The following is a 9688-nucleotide window of genomic DNA, read 5'->3' on the forward strand; positions in this document are numbered from 1 at the left end:
AATTATCATGTACCAGATGGGACCATTCCACATGGCAGATTTAATGTTACCCTGTGAATGAGACTAACATGTTCAAAAGTGCATGTATTACATAGCTGCACTTATTTTTTAAAAGCATGATTGGTTGGAGCTTCCTATTAAGTAATAAACACAAACTTTGTTATTTCATAGTACATGGTCATGGTATGTGTGTATGACATTCTCTTCCCGAAAACGCAAAGTGTAGTCAACACATACTCTATAGTTACTCTATAGTTAAACTATGGAATTTGCTCCTACAAGGGGCAGTGATAGCCACCAACCAGGATAGCTTTAAAAGGAGGATTAGATAAATTCATGGAGGATAAGGCTGGCATGGCTACTAAGCCTGGTTGGTATTTATTGTATATTGCATCCATTGCTGAAACAAAATTTAAAAAATCCTTCCAGTAAAAGTAAAAAACACGAAAGCTCATACCAATAACAAACTTAGTTGGTCTCTAAGGTGCTACTGGAAGGAATTTTTTAAATTTTGTTTCGACTATGGCAGACCAACACGGCTACCTACCTGTAACTGCATGCATTGCTGTAAATTGCCCTTAGGGCACATCTGGAGGGACACAGGTCCCCCATCCCTGCCCACACACACACACACACACACACACACACACATATATATATATATATATATATATATATATATATATATATATATGGACTGTATTATTGCCTAAGAGCTTCTTAAGCCTCTAACTTTGGTTTTAGTTGGTTTTTTTTAATGTTGGAAATGTCTTTCTCTGTTGGAATGCTGGCAGCTGTATTAAAACACTATTCACTGCCTTTTAGCTGCAACATTCCAATCGGTTGAAAAAGCCAAGTCTGCCGTAATTTTTGACCCTTGCTGCAATGTAATCATATAAGCATGCATGCAATTAGCATTATTTCATTCATATAAGCCAGGCATAGGCAAACTCGGCCCTCCAGATGTTTTGGGACTAAAATTCCCATCATCCCTGACCACTGGTCCTGTTAGCTAGGGATCATGGGAGTTGTAGTCCCAAAACATCTGGAGAGCCGAGTTTGCCTTTGCCTGCTCTTGTTTTTCCCCTACTAATTACCTTGCTTAAAAATGTTACACATTTGGATACATTTTGAGAATTTATGTTGCAAATAGTCATTTGTGGTACAGCATCAGACTCCAAACTTTCAGGGAAGATGTATATCACCTGTTGGTGCTGCTTTGCATTGAAGACATATTAATGTTGCACCTTAATTTGTTATTTTGGGACTTAAAAAAGGAAGTAATTGAGGGCATAAAGTAGTAATACATTTTCAGTCATTATTCTGCCAAAAAGGTCACATGGCACAGAAAAGCTTTTAAGCAACATTCTAGTTACAGAATCCATTGAGCTGGTTTTGGAGCCGTTCATATTCATGAAAACTTTTTATTCTGCCAAATCTTATTCAATGTTCTAGCATACCACTCTCTGGGACATCTGATTTCAACAAGTTTTGCAGAGTAGTAAACGTAATGAGTTCATCTTTTTAAGAGCTTGCTTGTGGGAATTGCTGCCAGACATTATTAGCCCAGTCCCAGGCTGGATTGTCTGACAAACTTGCAGGAAAAGTGGCATAATTATACATAAATTCCGATATCCATCATTACTACCTGAGAATTGTTGTTAAGGAGGTGTGCCTGGGGGAAAATGTAACCAGAAGTCACTCCTCCTAATAGTGAACACAGCTGGTGAGGGCAAACAGGGTTACAAAATGAGTGGACTGAGGAACTAGAGTGAGCATGATCAGCATACTTGGTGGAACAAGGTCCGCAGAAATACAGAAAAAAACTCGGGGGAAAAATACTAAGGGTGCAAGAAAACCCAGAAAGTGTTGAATGAGAATGGTGTGTGTTCAATTGGCATTGACCATAGAAAGTTTAGTGTCTGTTGCAGAGTGGTGGGACAGGGTGAATCTAATCTCTCAAGTAAAGGACATGACTGTCTGCAACACCGAATAGGAGATCTTTGCCCAGGAATGTTTTGTTGCAGAGTTTATATTCTCAGCCATGTAAAGGTAAAGGTAAAGGACCCTGGACAGTTAAGTCCAGTCAAAGGCAACTATGGGATGTGGTGTTCATCTCACTTCAGGCCAAGGGAGCCGGCATTCGTCCACAGACAGCTTTCTGGGTCATGTAGCCAGCATGACTAAACTGCTTCTGGCCCAGCGCGACATCGTGAAAAGTGCCAGAGCGCACAGAAACACCATTTACCTTCCCACCACAGCGGAACCTATTTATCGACTCTGGTATGCTTTTGAACTGCAAGGTTGGCAGGAGCTGGAAAAGAGCAACGGGAAGCTCACCCCATTGCATGGATTTGAACCGCCAACTTTCTGATCGGCAAATTCAAGAGGCTCAGTGGTTTAGACCACAACGCCACCCGGTCAGTCAAGTATTGGTCTTCAAAGGGAACCCAGTCATGTTACTGGCTTTTATATGTAGATAAAAATTTTCAGGAAGACAGGAGTGCCTGGCATGTCTGGTCCATGGGGTCACGAAGAGTCGGACACGACTAAACGACTAAACAACAACAAAAATTCTCAGTGGTTGAAATTCATACAGCCAGCTCCAATGCATGGATACTCTGAAGACAATCTCAATGAATTTCAATAAAACATATGTAGGATTGCAATTTCAAACAAGCAAAGTTTTAATCCAATTCAGTATACACATTTATGGCAGAAACCATGGATCAAATCAATGTTCAGCATAATTGCCTTTAAAAGGGATTTCAGCACATTTCCCCCCATCACTTTGCCAGCAGTATAGCAAATGTACATGCTTCCCAAATGCTAATGCTTTATCCTATTTTGTAAGGGTTCGCTCCAACTAAACCATCAAAACATTGTGTCTCATTTTTTATTCATATTATTCCCCTTCCACATACCCTTTGAATGTTTCCGTACCCTTGAGAGAGTGGTTTAGAAGGCAATTAATAAATCGGTTCTAATACAGTATTATCATTATTACTAATTTGTGTTCAGTATGCCTCCCCCATTACTGTTTTGCTTCCATACAGCTCTATTTGCAGTATGGCCGAGTGAAGGAATTAGTCCATTTCTTTGTAAATAAGCAAGGTCAATGTGGCAAAGGCCTAATATATCTTATAGAATTCCCAGGAGTGTTAGGAAAAAATTGTGCTCTAGCCAAAGTTGCCAGCTCAGTTGGAATGTCCATGCCTGATGCATACGAGTTTCAGGTTTTGCTCAGAACTCTCAGAGGAGACTCCAATTGCAACTTCTTCCAGTACTTCCCTCTCAAGCCACGCCATAGACCACCTACAAGTGTCTTGGTGAAAAGTTACCAGTGCGCCAGTGATTTTCCCTTGTCACCTTGACACCCGTTGAACTGTAACTGCTATCTATCATTCACACCAGACCTAAGTTAAAGTGGTGTGGGACTGCATTATCTTTAGATTCTCACAAAAGTCACCCAGCATCCTACAAATTGCCCCAAACAGACACAGCGTTGAAGTCCCATAATCTGCTGCTACTGGAGACAAGAATGGCTTTGGGTAGTGTGGAAACCCTGGTCTCTCCAGCCATCTAGATTATTCTCCAGTCAAATTTCTGCTTTGAGACTGGCAAGTCACACTGACTGCTACTTGTACTACCCCTCTCAAATACAGCCGATACCAAAATTAACTGGGATTTTTATCTACTGGTAGTATGAAAAGGCAGGCATTTACATTTTCTAACCGAACAGAGTCATCAAGACTCTGTGCAGCTGAGAAATCTCATGTCTCTGATAAGGTTCAGTTTTATCTTACCATTATTTAGTCTGGGGGATGTTTTCATGTATCCAGTATAAATCATTGGTGCTTTAACATTAATTTGAAGAAGCTGTGGTGGTAACGGAATATAGTAGTGGGGTGAGTTGGATAGTTTTAGGTCAGAAAGCATGACTAATATCTGAGTAATCCCTTTGAAGAGGTGATTCAGCCAGCTCTTGCAATATTTCATCTCACCATGGTAAAAACATGTTTTTTTAAGGTCCACAGTGTATTATATCATTGGACAGCAAATAGAACAACAGCACTTGCTTGCATAATACATTTGATCCGCCACTCCATTAATCTCGAATCATTGAGATATGTCAAGGTTCTTGCCCAGTACTACTAAATAAAAGCTGTGCTTTTCACATTGCAGACAGAATTGAATTCATTATTTAAATTTAGCTTCTTGTGTCATAGTCACTCATCGGCTAGCACAGGCGAGCGTGATGCAACTATCTGAAATGGTTTACGAAAAGGGCATTATGGTAGCATCTCATACACTTTGCTTCCGTTCAAAGCCTTTGGCTGATCCTTCATTGAAAGTATAAGAGCTCAAGCTTCTGTATCCTTTTCTTGTAGCATGCAAAGCTGCCACACGTTTTGGCAACAGCCCACTGGTTTAGTGCAGAGCTGCAGGGACAGGGCTGTTGTATGGCCAGTTACATGAGACATGGTTGCCCCTTCCTAGTCAAACCTAGACATCATCATGGAACCATGGACTGAAGGCTCAATTCTATGCCCTCTTCCTATGCTGTTGGGCCCGTATATTGCTCCTGGAACCCGTGCTTTTCATCTGACTTCTTTCCTCTGCACCAGGCCCAACCACTTTCAGGCTGAATTTTCTCGTAAGTTGTTCCAAGTGGGTGGGATGGGGAACAATAGCCCTCAAGTTGTTTGGATCCGAAGAACTACTTTGTGCATATACCGTGTTTCCCCTTTTTTAAGCCGTAGTCATAAAGTAAGCCATGGCAGGATTTTTGAGATTTTTAAAATATAAGACATACCCCGAAAATAAGACATGCAGGCACCCAGCAGCGAAAGTGGGAACGGGGCCGAGGATGCCTTTGGCGAAAAGTTGGGGGGGGGGGTCGGGAAGTTCCATTTGGTGTGGGGGGGAGTTGGAGGGAGGGAGACACCGCTGACCGGGCTCGTTGCCTCTTTTTTCTATTCACGTTGTTTGTTCCTGTAAAATGCCCGCAAGCCGGCTAAGCAGGAAAGAAAGGGGAGAGGACTTGCGCGTTTTCCCTCCCCGCCGACACCTTTTTCCTCTTTCTCTCCCCCCCCCCCCGGAAGCTTCCTCAACCCGTGCTGGGCGCCGACCCGGCAGGCTGCTTCTTTGATCCGGCGGCCTGCCGGGTCGGCGCTGATCAGTGCTGCGCGGAGCACTGGATCGAGGAGCCGGTCTGCAGAGTCAGCGCCCAGCAACGCCGTGGGAGGCGATGCTCTGTGCGGCGCTGCTGGGCGCTGACTCTGCAGACCGGCTCCTCGATCTGGTGCTCCGCGCAGCACTGATCAGTGCCGACCCGGCAGGCCACTTCCTTGATCCGGTGGCCTGCCGAGTCGGCGCCCAGCTGCCGATCCGAGGAAGCCCCGCTGTCGACGCCAGTCTCCAAGCTGCGCTTCGGCTCGGGGGACTGGCGGGGAAGGCAGGCAGGCAGGCGGCAAGCAGCGCCCGCTGAGCTTCGGCTCCGGGACTGTTGTTGCCTGCCTGCCTGCCTTCCCCGAGGAAGCCCCGCTGCTGCCGCCAGTCCCCCGAGCTGCGCTTCAGCTCAGGGGACTGCCACACGCCTGACATCAGCGGGGCCGGAATCCGCTCCCCGCTGCCTCTGGTTTCAGCCCCCGCGCGCCTTCTCCCGGGGAGTCTCGGTGCGGCGCTTCGCAGGCGGCCCCCGCGGGAAGCCTGCAGCTACGGCAGGGACCTGACCTGGCAGCAGAGGTGGCGGAGGTGGCCCTCCCGGGCCATTTTCACGTGCCGCAGATGGGAGTGCATTGATTCCTGCAGGTTGCACGCACACGCCCTGCCTGCTCTCCCTGCAGCCCAGAACTGGCGGCTGCTGCAGCGCAGAGCGCTCGGAGAGCCCAGCAGCGCCGCGGAAGCAGAGAGCCTGCAAGGAGGGAGGAGGAGGAGGACTCCTCTGTGCTGCTTGGCGGTGGCACTTTAGCAGCATGATCATGGACACCCCGGGGTAGGGGCCCTTCCTGGCAGGGTGGCTGCGGCCCCTCAGCACAAGCCGAGACCCAGCGCTGACGGGATGCCCCCTCCTCAGCCCAGCCTGCTCCATCTGAACGCGGGGAGGGAAGGAAGGCATGGGCGTATGTGTGTGTGTGTGCACGCGCGCACGGTCTAGCCCGCCACAAATTCTGAGGGACAGTGAACTGGCCCCCCACATTAAAAGTTTGCTGACCCCTGTCCTGGACAGTGTTGCATGCTCTCCACCTGCTCTGGCTTCCCATATATTACCAAGAACAGCTGTAAGGTACTGTAATAAGAATAATAAAAAAGACATCCCCTGAAAATAAGACACCGTGTGTTTTTTTGAGGAAAAAAAGTTATAAGACGGTGTCTTAAAAAAGGGGAAACACGGTATACAATTGCTAACACAGGGTTGTATTTGAACATTGCCTTTTCACTTTGAAACACAGGGTATGCACGCACGCGCGCGCACACACACACACACACACAGAGAGAGCTAGCTTTTGAAAGCTGTCAGTTTCAAAAACTAAGATGTCACCTGAACTGGAGGTTTACCATTCAAGAAACAAGCCCCAAGCCCCAATGCACATGTGCAAGTAATTGTTAGAACTTGTGGCAAAACCACATTGGAAATAAGACAAAGGAACAGAGCTATTGACCAGCAAGTAGCCTGAGAGAGAGAAGGAAAAGAATGAATGAATCACTCCCCTTCCTCTCCAGGCCATTTTTATTATAATTAAGGTGACACCAAGATTCAAATGCTCCAATAAGATTCTAGTACAGTGAATAATTAACAGCGACTATCCTGAAATCCTACCCCCTTCTCACATTCCCCTGATTAACACTACAAAGCATGTGAACAGGAGCAGAAGCAGGAAATTGTAAAAGCAGTAAACACACACAGAAACCTGTGAAAGATAGTAGATCTACATCAAAGGCACTTTGGGAGGATGTTTGCCAGAGAGGAATGCAGAATGCCCTTTTGGTCAAAGACACCAAATGTTTTACAACCAGGCAGGAAACAAATGGCAACAGATGCCTGTTTCTTGAAACCCAGACTGAAACGTGCTTGCCAGGTAGAGGATCATGGAGTGTACATACATCCCACAGGATATACACTAAGAAGCCATACATTTCATAACCCAGGCAGGAGTAGTCTGTTCAGGTGGAGCCACCAGCTCAAGAACATTCCCCTCAAACCGCACATAAAGCTATGAATGCATGATTCCCAATATAATCCCTGAGATGCAGTCACTTACATGATCCCTACAAGAACTCTGGGTCTCAGCCCATGACTTTTAGACTTGAGTACAGCAATTTTATTGCTCTGATTGGCTCTTCTGGAGGAATCTGTTACTTAGGTCGACAGAGGCTCATCTTGCTTCTTCACTATACAGTCCTCAGCAAATGCTAAAGACGCACCTCTTTGCCTTTGACACCTGAGATGTGTTTTTTCAGGGCCCATCCTATCCCTGTGACTTACCTGTTTTCATTGCCTTTAATTCTCAATTTTAAATTGTTGTAACTTGCACCCTGGGACATGCTGTTGGAAGGGCCAGTAATGAATTTATCAACCATTGTCACAGTCATCCCAAGCATGGGCAAGTTCGTTATATCAACTTTGTTATAGATTCACCAGCTGGAGGCAGATACAAATAGTGACACAAGAGTTTGGAGCTGAGTTTCTACAGCACACAATCAGCCATACACCAGCTTCGCCTGCATACAATTCTACAGTGGAGTTCCTAAATATCATAGCTACCACAGGAGTTTGTCAGAATCCAATTCAGAACAGGCTGCTTTTTGTTGCTGTTGCTACTGCTGAACAGCTGGGAGCGAGAATCCCTTGCTGATCTACTGCAAGTCATCCACGGAGCCACCACCAGTAGATTCCTTCTACCTACTCCTGTCATTTTGATGAATCCTGCTTCTTATGACTTGCTATGTGGCATGTATAGATACACAAGGAACAAAAACTGAAGACACCTATTTAAAAATCTCCCTTTATTGTACATGGAAGAAATACAAAGGCACTGAATAGCCTGCTCTTTTGGGGGGTAGAACTCATTCATAGGATTCCTTTTTCCAAGCAAACAAGACAAAAACAATAGTTATTGAAGTCCCATACAGAACCAGTTTAAATCAGTCAGTATACAGAGACAGCATTTCCACTGTTGGAAGACATTATACTTTAAGCAATATAAAACTGGTTTTCAAATATTATGCTGCGGAGTGGGGGAGGAGGCAAAATATTCACCAGAGAAAGACCTAACACTGTCATGTTGTCCACTGGCTGACTGAAAGATGAAAACTACACCATTCTTAAAAAGTAGCCTGCTTTACTATGGGATGCCTCACAAGAAACAGTGCTCAGTCTAAGGTCATTAACCTCCAAGGGAGAGCCTACATGTCATATATTATATTCATTAGTTCCATTAGTGTCTGAAGGGAACAGACATTTTCCCTAATCTATATCCCAGTGCAGGTCACCCATATTACTACGTAGTGTGATGCCCCATCTACAGAAGAGAAATAAGAGTCTTCCTCAGAAGGAAAGGGGCAGTTAAGCTCTTGGGTAAGTTATCAGAGTCCTTGAAACTCTAGCCAAGTGCTATTTGGGCCAATTTTCAGTTTGTGGGCTTTTCTGGAAAAATATTCAGGAACAATATGCGTTCCCACATCACAAAATCTTCAAATACAAGTGAAGAGCACACCTGGAGATTCTCTGCCAGGCAATCGTATGCCACCTTGACAGTAAATGCGTCCACATGGTATTGAATATATAGAACCAAATGAGAAATTGAAGATGTGGTTGATATGCTCTTTGCATGATACAGAATTATGTGGACATGGTGGCCCAATGTCTGCTTCCTATGGCTGAAAACCTACATGTTTCTCTGATGTACAGTGATCCGCTCTATGTGTAAGATGGCTTTTGCCATCAACAGTGGGGTTGGAGCAAAGTTAAGAACAGTTGTGCTCCATTTACAGCAACTGGCGAAGCTCCCGAGAAGAAAATCCTGTTGCTATGTCATCTGCTTAAGGTATGTTATGAAGGCAAGTTAAAGATTGAGTAGAAGATATATTATGCTACAGGTTAAATGACTGAACTAGGCTTTAATGTAGAAAGCAATGCACATTCCATCTGCCTTCAAGTGTGACGGTTTTCTTACAAGTTACCGTACTTTAAAAAAAAACCAGTACTGTAATGCATTTCTCTTCAGAACTGATGCAGCGTTTTTAAAAAGCACAACCTTTAAATCCTACCATGATTGGCATGCTAGTGTCAAAATGTAGCATTTAATACAAAATAGCAGTATCAAAGGAATATGGCCTTTTACAGAGGCTGCATCAGAACTTCAGAGACTTCCGTGATCATTACTTGAGGGAATGCAAGGGGAAAAAAGTAATTTAAAAAACATAGTGTCACAGTGGCCGGAGTGGACTACTTCAGAGTAACGACGCTACGCAGCTCTGCATTTTATTCTTTTATTGGTGCTGCGTATTTACAGTGCTCAAGTCATTGCTATTTACACAGAGCGATGTTGTCAGTCGGTTTCAGAACCTCCTAATGGCTTTTGGCGCGTCTTTCTCCAACACAAAAGCTTTGGCAGACCCATCCTCTTGCCCCTCCTCTTCCTGCGTAATTCTGGAGTTGGGGGGATGGGTCTTCCCCCCTTAC

The sequence above is a fragment of the Zootoca vivipara genome, chromosome 4, assembly GCF_963506605.1.
Source record: "Zootoca vivipara chromosome 4, rZooViv1.1, whole genome shotgun sequence".
Classification (NCBI taxonomy): domain Eukaryota; kingdom Metazoa; phylum Chordata; class Lepidosauria; order Squamata; family Lacertidae; genus Zootoca; species Zootoca vivipara.